This window comes from Crocodylus porosus, unplaced genomic scaffold (genome assembly GCF_001723895.1).
Source record: "Crocodylus porosus isolate Cpor-Errol unplaced genomic scaffold, CroPor_comp1, whole genome shotgun sequence".
Lineage (NCBI taxonomy): Eukaryota > Metazoa > Chordata > Crocodylia > Crocodylidae > Crocodylus > Crocodylus porosus.
The window spans coordinates 20,393,337-20,404,348 of record NW_017728931.1 but is presented as its reverse complement, the minus strand read 5'-3'; positions in this window follow the sequence as shown (position 1 = coordinate 20,404,348).

Genomic DNA, 11,012 nt, shown 5'->3' with positions numbered 1-11,012 from the left:
GGGAGGGCTGGCGGAGGGAGGGGCCAGCCTCAGCAGGGGTCAAGGGGCCTGTGAGAGTGGGCAGGGCTGTTGGAGGTCCCCCCCATGGTCCCCTCCCCTTCCCTCCAGGCCCCTCCCCCTTACTTACCAGCACCGGGACTGGTGCTGAAACATGTGGCCTGGCCGGCCATGTGTTTCAGCACCATGGCGAGGAGCCAACCATAGAGATGCTCTGGCAGGCCCCTACCAACCCCCCAGAAGCTCCCGACCCCTGCCATGGATGGCCCCTCCCCCCGCCACAGTGTTTTCATGGGGGACCCAGCCTCCGGTTGCCTCAAGGCACAGTCTCAGACCATGCCCTGCCCCGCTTTTTTAAGTTTCAATTTTTTTAGACCCCTGGATATCCTGGAACATTTTTTTATTTCCGCACGTGCCTGTTGCCCCACCTCAAAGGGGTTTGAGGCAGGGCAAGAGGCACATGCGTACTTGTATGGATGTGCCCCATGAGGTAGATACAGGTTGCCTTGTACCTTATCTGCATATATATTTTTGCAGCATCCCAGGACTTGTGACAAGAACACCTGGTTCCAGTCATGAGTGGGGATGGGAATTAGCATGCAGATCATTTGGAGGAGGGAAGGGTGTGATAGCTGGAGTATATACATATGCTGAGCAGTGCTGAGCTGTGGAGTCACCATGGCTTGAAATGCTGTTGACTGGTGGGGCCCAGCTCACTGAACTGTATGGTAAGTCATGAGCCTTTTGACTTTGGACTAATATCATGCATAGTTTGTACTATATATAAATGCTGCTTAAAAATGTGTTTATGGAGTACCTGAGCTAAAACTTGCAGCAGTGTCAAAAAATTTAAATGCAGTAATTCTGGATTAACAAAATCTATAGGCACTATATGCAAATTATTACATCTGTGTTTCAAGGTCAGTGTTTTCAAATTTGCTTCTCACTTCTATGTACTCCAGACATGCGTGGACAGTTGATTCCCTGGGGACAAATAGCAGCGGCACACCTTGTTCCACCATTTCTTGTCCCCAGGGAACGCTCATGCCACATGTACTTTGGTGTGTGGGTGGGGTATGGGAGGCTGAGGCCAGCACTGTGCTAGCCCCAGCAGCCTTACTTGAGGTCCTGGGGGCCTCCCAGGGCTGCAGCCACAGTGATTCTGCCATGCAGGGCCTGGCTGGCAGTGAAGCATGCCTCTGGGTGGGCTGGTTCCATTTTCCACCGGTGCACACTGGCTGAGTGTGTGTTGTTCTGGGTTTTTTTTCAACTTTTGCCTCCATGAGCACATGCTCAGACAGCATGCCGTTGCAGTGCAAAGACCACCAGACTGTGTGGTATGTGGCACTGCAAACATGTTTGCAGCACCACATACTGCACGACCACACGTGTCTGGATGTACCCAGGGAGTGCAAGGCCTGACAGTAAGGAGTGGGAGGGAAGTGGTTGCAGGGGGCAAAAGTGTGTAGGGGGGGTGGGGATAGAGGACAAGTGGATTACCTGGCCCCCCAGATTTATTTCCCCTGCTGTAGCAGTAGGAGGGGGACAAATTCAAGGCAAATTTCCAATAATGAGATTTATACATTTTTCACAAATTTACATTTTTCATATATAGAATCTAATTATTTTTTGGGGGGGTCATCTTATATCTGAGTAAATACAGCAGTAAACCAGACTGGGGAGGAGGGTAAGTGGGGGATCTGGTGGCCATCTATAATATCTGTGTTCTTGGGGCTAGAACACAAATCCTAGATTTCATTTTTTTCTAGGCCTTGCCTCTGACTGTCAATGTGACCTTGGGAACCTACTTAACTTGCATAGGTTTCAGTTAATCTATCTGTAACATGGATATAGTCATGCCTGTATCTTGGAAAAGCTGAGAGACAATTTTTCTTCTGCAGAGTATTTTAAGACTCCAAAATGAAAGTTCTTATGCAATGTGCATTAGTTGCAGTATAGTATTACTATAGGTTCTGTTGGATCTTGACTCATGCTCCATTCCCTTTGAGTTGTTTCAGAGGCTAAGAGGGACCAGAGGATTTCCCTAGAACAATTTCTGACTTTTGAGAGTCAGTTATGCTGAGTCTATAACACCACCTTTTTTACCCACCTCCAATGCACAGGAGAATACTAGAAGGGTTGTATATTATGAGTGCATGCTAGGAACGGGAGGTAGGGCATGGGTGCATGGAGTTACAGTCTGGTGATTCCCATCTGGTGGGACTCCCTTAGTGGGTCATTATGAGCCGGAGAAATTTAGAGAAACACATGCTAGGTTATGATCCACGCGCCAGTTTTGCATTCCACAAAGCTGTGCTGAACTGAGCTCTGTCACAGCTAAGGACCTAGACCAGTATTCTCTTATAAGGGAGGTGAGAGGAGTGTTTTTCTTTTCACCAGTAAAGGTTTTATTTTGATGGGTGTTCCAAATGAGATTTTCCCTAATCTGCTGTGTAATCCATTCAGACAATCTCTATGTAGGCACATTATATTAATCCCTGTTATTATAGAGAATCCATGGAAAAGGCCAAGATGTGTATTACTTATTTTTCAGCATTTCATTGGAAATATTCCCTGCAATTTCTGCCTAATAAAATATATATATTAGAATAAGAAACAGAGCAAAACCAAGTGGTATGTCAGCTAAGGGATTTCTCTGTTGTATGGTAATAAATGGCACAAAGCTATGTCAAGAGGTTTTTAAATGTCAGCTGAACCCAGAGTTTGGAGTCTATTCTCTAGAATCGCTTATGTTTTCCTTTATACTCAATCTCCATGGAATCTATCATTGCATAGCAGACACAAAATAAATTGTAAAATCATCATGTAACTAGGTTTCTTTTCTACAACATTTTATGTTCAACGGTTTTATCCTTGGCCTAGGGATTTTCATACAATAAATAACTCCCATCACTATTAATGGGAGTGACTTGTATAAATCCCTTGTGCATTAATGAGAGATTAGACCTAGCACAATGTGCCACCCTTTTTTGCTTAAAATGTTGTTGATGAACTGAAGGAGACTACTAAGGGCTCCTTTAATCCCTTGTTGAAATTCTGCCACCAGAAAAGGATATTGGGATGATTACCTCTCTCTGAGGAAATTGACCCTTCTCTAGATACTATTAATTTACCCCTTCCAAAGACTTTTGTGATCCCTTGGGATCAGTTATGCTTATAGGACAAATGAACCAAACTGCACCAAGTATCAGATAGTCTCGAAGTATCGCCTAGGCCAGGGCTGTCCAAATGGAGGCCCATGGGTCATGTGGCCCACAAGCAGTTTATTTGCATCCCCAAGCTCCTGCTAGGCCATCACTCTCCTGAATGCTACAACTGCAACAGCAGCTGGTGGCTTCAGATTCCCCCTCCCTCCTGTAGCTGTTGTTTACTGCCCCCACCCTAGGGAGAAGGGCAGTGCCATACAGGGTGGGAAACAGAGGATGAGCTAGAGGCCATGCAAGGTCTGCACCCTCCATGGCCCAGGGACCTGTGATTCACCTTGGTGCAACCTGCACAGCATGCAGCCCCTAGTGGTTTAGTCGGAGGGGTGTGCAGCCTGCTAGCTATTTGGAAACTGGGCAGCCCTAGGAACCCTCAGATTATGGGCACACATTTCAAAAGGGGAGCCTTTCCTAAAGGCGGCAGCTGATGTGTTTTAATTGTTATACATGGACAAGCTAGGAATGATACAATGCAGTAAAACTGCTTCAAATTCAACCCTGAATGAAGCAGAGTTAAAGTTGAAGCAGAGTTAAAGTTATTTGTATTTCTTGCTTGTCCACATGTAATAATTGGAATGTGACAGCTGCTGCCCTTCCAAAATGTTCCCCTTCTGAAACATGGGGATGTTTGTGTTCAGCTTCAGATGTACGTGTCCATACCCTTATATAGCATCTTCACTGTTCAGTTCTGTGCTATGCTACCTTCAATCTACTCAAGATAACATTTCAATTCATACTACAACCTAAGAACCAAATGTTGTGTCCCTGGCACTCTCTAGGCTTCCACCAAAGATCAAAGTTGCAATATGCTGGCCTCTCAAAGTCTATCTCTGGCATGCTTAACAGCAGTGGTGCAGCAGGGAAAATGTGTTCTTGTATTGTTTTAAGTGTTATGGGTTGTTGGAGATTTGCTCTTCGGTGGCAGACTCAAGAATACACATGCTGACTTACCCCTTATGACTTAGAAACCTAAGGATTTACAATCTCTGCTGTTATAGCTTTGCTAGCATATATTTTTTTACAGAGTTCAATGGTGGAGAGATGGAGTACGCCAGCAAGAGAGAGGAGTTGTCCACCACTTTATCTATGCCATCTCCCTGAGTAGTACAAGCTATGCCAACATAAGTTCTCTTCTAACAGTAAAGCTGTCAAATCTGGGGTTTTGATGACATGGCTGTCAGCTAGAAGTCATGACCTCTTCAAAACCCTTTCCAATATAGTTCTTAGAGCAAAACTTTGCAGGCTGAATCAGACCTAGGTCACAAGATTCCTCATTCACTTAGGCTCAGATCCTCAAAGTTATTTAGGCACTGGAATTAAATATCTTTGAGGATTTAAATGAACACTTTACCCTCACTAAGTATAAATTCACCTACCTGTGCCACTACTTCCTGACTTGTTTTTATGGAAAACAAGAATGTCCAGAAAAGAGTTGGGAGTGAAATAGGGAAATGAGAAGGGCTTAACATCAAGTATTGAAAAAAATTACATAAGGTATGGAAAAATGTTTGGTAGGGATTTGCTGTTAATTCAGCCTATGGGTTTTTGAAAAGGTACTCATGACAAGTACTACTATGAGCATTGGCAGCAGAAGTGGGGGCTAATGGGGCTTAGCCCACCCCAAACATGGGGCAGCAGTATGGCTGCAAGGCAGCCAGGCCATGGGCTTCTGGTGGCTGCACCAGGGGTAGGGTAGGAGTGGGAATGGGGCTGGACCATGGGACAGAGTCGCAAGCTGCTTGTCTCGGGGGGCATCCAGCGTGGGGAGTGGGTGGCAGCTGTTGCAACAGAATTTTGCGTCTGGGGCTGTATGGAAGGAGACCATGGTATGGCTCTCTAAGTAGGTCAACCAACTGCACTTTGAATTACCTCGCCACATTTAGATGACATCAGACACCTGAGATCAGTACCATGAGCATGGTTTGGTGATGAGTGCAGAGCCCAAGGAGGTGCTGTGCACAACACCTGTATAAAGGAGTGTGGGGCTTGCCTGTGGTGTGTGCATGTGGTATGGTGATGTTCTATGAGTGCAATGGCATGTTACAGAGAGTGACTGAATACTTGGTGATTTAATAGTGAGACGGACAGTGTACGGGTACGATTGGACCTGTTGAAGGTGAAGAGCAAGGACGAGTGAGGTGCTCTGTGGGGGTGTACCACTGAATACTCCAGAGGCTTGAGGGTCTCCAGCATTTGCTTCCCTTCAATGGACTCCGCAGTGGAGGCAATAAAGGTTGGCTCTCCAGAACTCCGCCCTTCAGGTGCATCTAATGCTTGTGGCAGTGGCCCTTTGCCCCATAGCTGTAAGTATAACCAAACCTACCTCCCTTCTCTGCTCTTGTCCTTTAGTAGTGATAAGTTTGCTAGTTTAGTCAGTACAAGGTAAGCCAACGTCTGTTTGGCATGGACCTGAGAGGCAGATCACCCTCAGGAACCCAGTGACTGTAGGGGCCAGAGTCTAATAAAGATTCCCTTCCCCTTCTTTAATAAAGTTGATATTGTTTTGGATTTGATAGCCTAAGGAATATAGATAGAAATAGATAAACAGTTAAATTATAAAAAGAGTGTGTCATTATTGTGTGTGTGTTGTGAATTCCACTTGCTTACATGTTACTTGGTATTTGTACTTAGTAAACCACTGTTATTCATTTAATTTAATTAACTGTGTTGGCGTGCTAATTAATCAAATCTCAGCATTAATTACCAGGAGGATCAGGTGGTGATTAGATACCAGTGGTGCCAAAAGTTAGCTATCTCCAGGGCTAAAGACCCCCCTCCTCCTTAGCAACTGGACCGAGAAATCAGCTGCTCTTCAGGCAATCCTAATTAACTGATTGAATGCTAATTAAGGTCCCCCACTAACACTGCACACACCCTGGGAAGGCAGGCTGGGGCTGTGTCTAAGCCAGGTTCTTCCCAGCAGGCGGGGGCCGGGGGGAGGAGGGGGTGGTGAAGGTACTGGGAGGGAAAATTTGCCATAGCCCGCCCATCCCCTCTTCCAGTGCTGCTACCTCCCACCCCAAGTGCAGCGTGGCCCAACCCTTCTGCTGGGAAGACCCCAGCTTAGCTCCGGCCCCAGTCTGCAGCTGCAGCTCACCTCCCCATGTGTAGATCCAGGGGCACATGCTCCCTGTGCCCTCCTGGGGTGTATGAGTGTTTATTATTTATACAGCAGTCTATGAGCTAGAGGAAATAGGGATAGAATTGTACCAGGCCCTCAAGCTTAGGGAAATCCCCAAATCATTCGTAATAAACATTAAGATATCATGGGTGCATCTACATGTGTGCCCCACTGCGCTATTCATACTGCACAGTACCTGCTGGTACTGCACAGTCCTGGTGGCGCACAAGTCATTTCTGACCCTACTTTCGCTTGTTGCTACTGGGCATTAGTGCCTGCCAATGCTACATCATCATAGTGACAAGCTACATCACTGTAGCTCATTGCCACAGCAACGCTAGGATGTCATGTAGATGTGTGCAATGAGTAAAGTAATATTTTCAAGTATCATGGGTGTAAAAAAAGAAGTGATTGCTACAAATGCATTAAAAATAATAATTCAGAGAACAGTTCTATTTGAATTCTCAAATTTCCATTTTACAAAATGGCACTTGAGAGGGTTACCAGGATATTTGAAGCCTCCAAATTTCTCACAGGCCCTGATGACAGAGGACTGGAATAATAGGCTCATCAGTGCTACCCTTGTTAGCATCATAACCAAAAGAGACTTGGGGGTCTTGATTGATCACAAGATGAACATGAGGCACCAATGCGATGCCATGGCTGGCAAGGCTAACCAAACTCTGGCATGCATCCATCGATGCATCTCTAGCAAAACCAGGGATGTCATCCTCCCACTTTACTCAGCCTTGGTGAGGTTGCAACTGGAGTACTGCATTCAGTTTTGGACCCCCCAATTCAGGAAGGATGTGAATAAGCTTGAGAAAGTCCAGAGGAGAGCCACCCATATGATCCAAGGCCAAGAGAGCAAACCCTACAAGGAGAGTCTGAGGGACATGGAACTCTTCAGCCTGGAGAAGAGAAGGCTCAGGGGGACTTGGTGGCAGCCTATAAGTACATAAGGTGTGTACATCAGGATCTGGGAGAACAGTTGTTAACCAGCGCTCTCCAAGGAATAACAAGGTCCAAAGGCCACAAACTCCTAGAAGGCCAACTTAGACTGAACATAAGGAAAAAATTTTTCACAATCTGAGTGTCCAGGGTCTGGAACAGACTCCTCCCAGAGGTAGGGCAAGCACCTACTCTGGACTCATTCAAAAGGTGTTTGGATATTTATCTTGCTGGGATCATTTGATCCCCGCAGACTTCCTGCCTATGGCAGGGAGGCTGGACTCGATTGATCTTGCGAGGTCCCTTCTAGCCCCTAATGTCTATGAAGTCTATAAAATCTATTACATCTAGAAATGTGATGACAAGCGCACTATCATGCGCTTAGGGACTAATAGCAGAAACTTCTATTATAATCTACTGGAAATGACTGAGGAGAAAGATAAACAAACAAAAACAAGCCCAATTTTTCTGCCTTTTGAAGAATATGTTTTCTAATGCTGCTGCATGTATTTACATAATAATGCAAATTCAGTTTTTGTCACTTCTTTAATGATAAAAGCAATATTCCCTTAAACAAGATACTACCACTATCAACTACAATCTGAGTCCCCTTACTAAGATTTCTACCTTCAATTTGTTTGTAATACTTTTAACAATCTTGGCAATATGAATTCCTACAGATTCTGTTTTCCTCTGCTTGTATTTTGCTCTGTGGCTACTGCAGGTGAAGCCAGCATGGCCTCAGCCTGTGCATTTCTTTGTTTATTCACATTACAATTAGAAGTATGAGCAGGAATGTGCAGGGGTCTAGGGAATAGTGTTCATTTGTTAGCTTTTACTGCAAACGTAGGAGAAACAAACAAAGAAAAAAGATCAGACACCATTCCATGGTCCTTCTGTGTTGCTAAAACACGACCAGCGCATGAACAGATTTGGTAGAGGTAAAAAGCAAATATTGATTTAATGGAGGTACCCTATCATGATTTGCATCAGCCAATGAGGATTCTTTATGAGCCTGTTCAAGTAGGAGTGGCAGATTTGAAAAACCGTTTTAGTATCTGAAACTATATTCACTATCACAGGAACGTAAGTATATTCATTTAGAGAGGGTGGGGGGCGGGAATTATTTCAGGCAGAAGGCCGCTTAATGAGTTTTGGTGACCTGTCAAGGGCTACATGGGTAGTCCTGCCCCTTGACAGTTGCTGCACCCTCTTGTCACCACCTTGGGACTGGAAGTCCCACCCCCCACTGCCTGACCTTTGCCACCGGGAGTCCTTCCCCTTGCCCACTGGAAATAGTCCTTTTGGGAGGGGGGTTACCATCTTAGAACCAGAAAAAACCCAAATCATACATTAAAAGTCAAATACCCACTATAATATATTTTAATTTTATTACAAAAAATATTTTTGTCATGATTTTTGTTTGCATAGTCTATTCACATTCCCCCCATGGTGCCCACATTCCCCCCATGGTGCAGAAACAGGCAGGGTGCTAAGGGCACAGGCATCCAGTGGAGCATGGCTCTGGCCAGCACTGTGCATTGCGGCGAGGAGCGCAGCCTCTGCCAGGCTGCCTGTATTGCTCCTTGTGAGGGGGAGAAGGAGCCGGTGGGCTCCGAGGCTCCCCGCCCAGGTACAAACACACGAATCACACGCCCACAGACCCAAGACGCTGGGCGGGAACTCACCTCTTCCAGGTACACGGAGGAGGGAGGGGCCGGCACGGACAGGGCCGGTATAAAAGAGATGCCGGCACAGGCCAGCGGAGGCACGGCAGTGGGGGAGTGGGAAGGAGGCAGTGGGGGAGCTGAAGCCGTCTGGAGTACCTGCCAGCTGATGTGAGCCATCCTGCGACAGGGCAGGACCTTCTGGAGGAAGGGTAAGCCACATTAGGGCTTCTGAGTCCGGGCAGCGGGTCCAGCAAGGCCGTGGACTGTTTGCAGCCGTCCGGGAGCAGCGGGAACCCGGCCAGGGCCGGGTACCATATAAACTGTAATATAGGGGCAATCACTGGCTGTGACACCGTAACTCCTGTAAGGAGGGGCTGAGTGGCTCCAGGGAGCCCTAGTGAGGACTGAAGAGCTCATGGAGAGCTAGAGAAGGGGTTTCAACCCCACAGCATACAGGGGAATATCAGAGGACGTCTGCTGAGGGTTGAAGCAGCCACCACGATCTAGAGAACCCCTGGCCGTAGCATTTTGTTTACCTTTGCATTTCTTTTACGGACAATCTGAGTGATCTACAGACACGTGGCCTGCTCTGATAGGCAGCCACCACCTGGTGGAACGGGTGAGAGTGTAGGGGTGGCGGAGCCCTCATCAACGCGGGACCCGCGGGACACTAAGAAGTTTCATATTTGGACGACACACGCCGGATCATCTGAACCAATCAGTATTAACATCAAAGTCGTGGCAGGCGAGGCAAGCGCATGCAAAATGTCCAACCACAGGTGAGCTGGTCCTTGGCGACCGGTAAGCGGCCCCAACGCAGGGAGGCGGTAGCTACCTTCCCCACGACACTCCCCACCACTCATGCTCAGACCCTGCACTCGCACAGCTGGGAAGGAAGCCCCACATGCTATAGCCAGCTGCCTTCCCTGCCTCCGCTGCACTGCAGGGGAGGGAAGTCTCAGGTATCTTCCCCTGAGGGAGCAGAGAAGGCAGCCAGACCAGTGCTTAAAGTTTCTCTCCTGTGCTGTGCTGCCCTGGCAAGAAAGGCAGCTGGCTCCAGCATGTGGGGCTTCCCTTCCTGCTGTACAATACAGGCAGTTCTGCTGCATCCCTCGCTGCAATGTACAGCACTGGCCGAAGCTGCGCCCTGCCTGGCACCTGCATCCTAAACACCCTGCTTGCCCTGTTTCAACTGTTCTTGTGGCCTGCCTCTTTACTGCTGGGACTGCTTGACTTCCAGATACTAAGGGGGAAGAGAATGAGAATTGATGTTTTTCTCCTCTCACTCCCCTTACTCTTCTACAGCTAGATTGTCAACTAAGCTAGGTCCCTGCTTAGTGTACCTCAGAAGATGGGGTATTGTGCACTGCCTGTTCACCAGCCCTGAGACCACCAAGGGCATAATTCCTAGAAGCCTAGGGACTGCTCTAAATCCTTGAACGTTATGCCTAACAATGCCCCAAGAGGCTCTCTATCAGCCAGGAATAGCACACTATACTCTGGAAATGCTCAACCCCCCCTTTGCCTTAAACACATCTGTGAGAAAGAGAAGGAGCCACCAGGCTCCAAAGCACACGGGCTAAATAAAGGCTTAGCGGCCCCAGGTCCACAGCCCCAAGAAGCCCGGCAGAAATCTCCATTACCCACGTGTTTCGGAAGCGGGGCGGCAGAGTACTCCCGCGCCGGTATAAAGAAGAGCCCAGGACAGGAAAGCTGGAGGAGTGCAGAACCGGAAAGAGGAGGAGGAGGAGGAACGAGCTGACACACGCTGCAGGGAATTCTGAAAGCGACGTGGAGTGCTGGTTGGAGACTCTTGCAGAAAGCAAAAACCCCAGCAGGGGTTTAGAGCCAAGTCTACTGGCCCTGCGGGGTGCAGAACTTTTTGTTTACATGCGGGGAGATGCCGGAGCCCGGCAGTGAGAATGGTACCGTAATAACCCTAACAGAGGGGCAGTTTAGACTTTTGTGGGACTGTAATATATGTAAAAGTGGCACAATCCAATAAGATGGACTCAAGGTGCTAAAAGAAATTGTGGCAACCTCTACAAG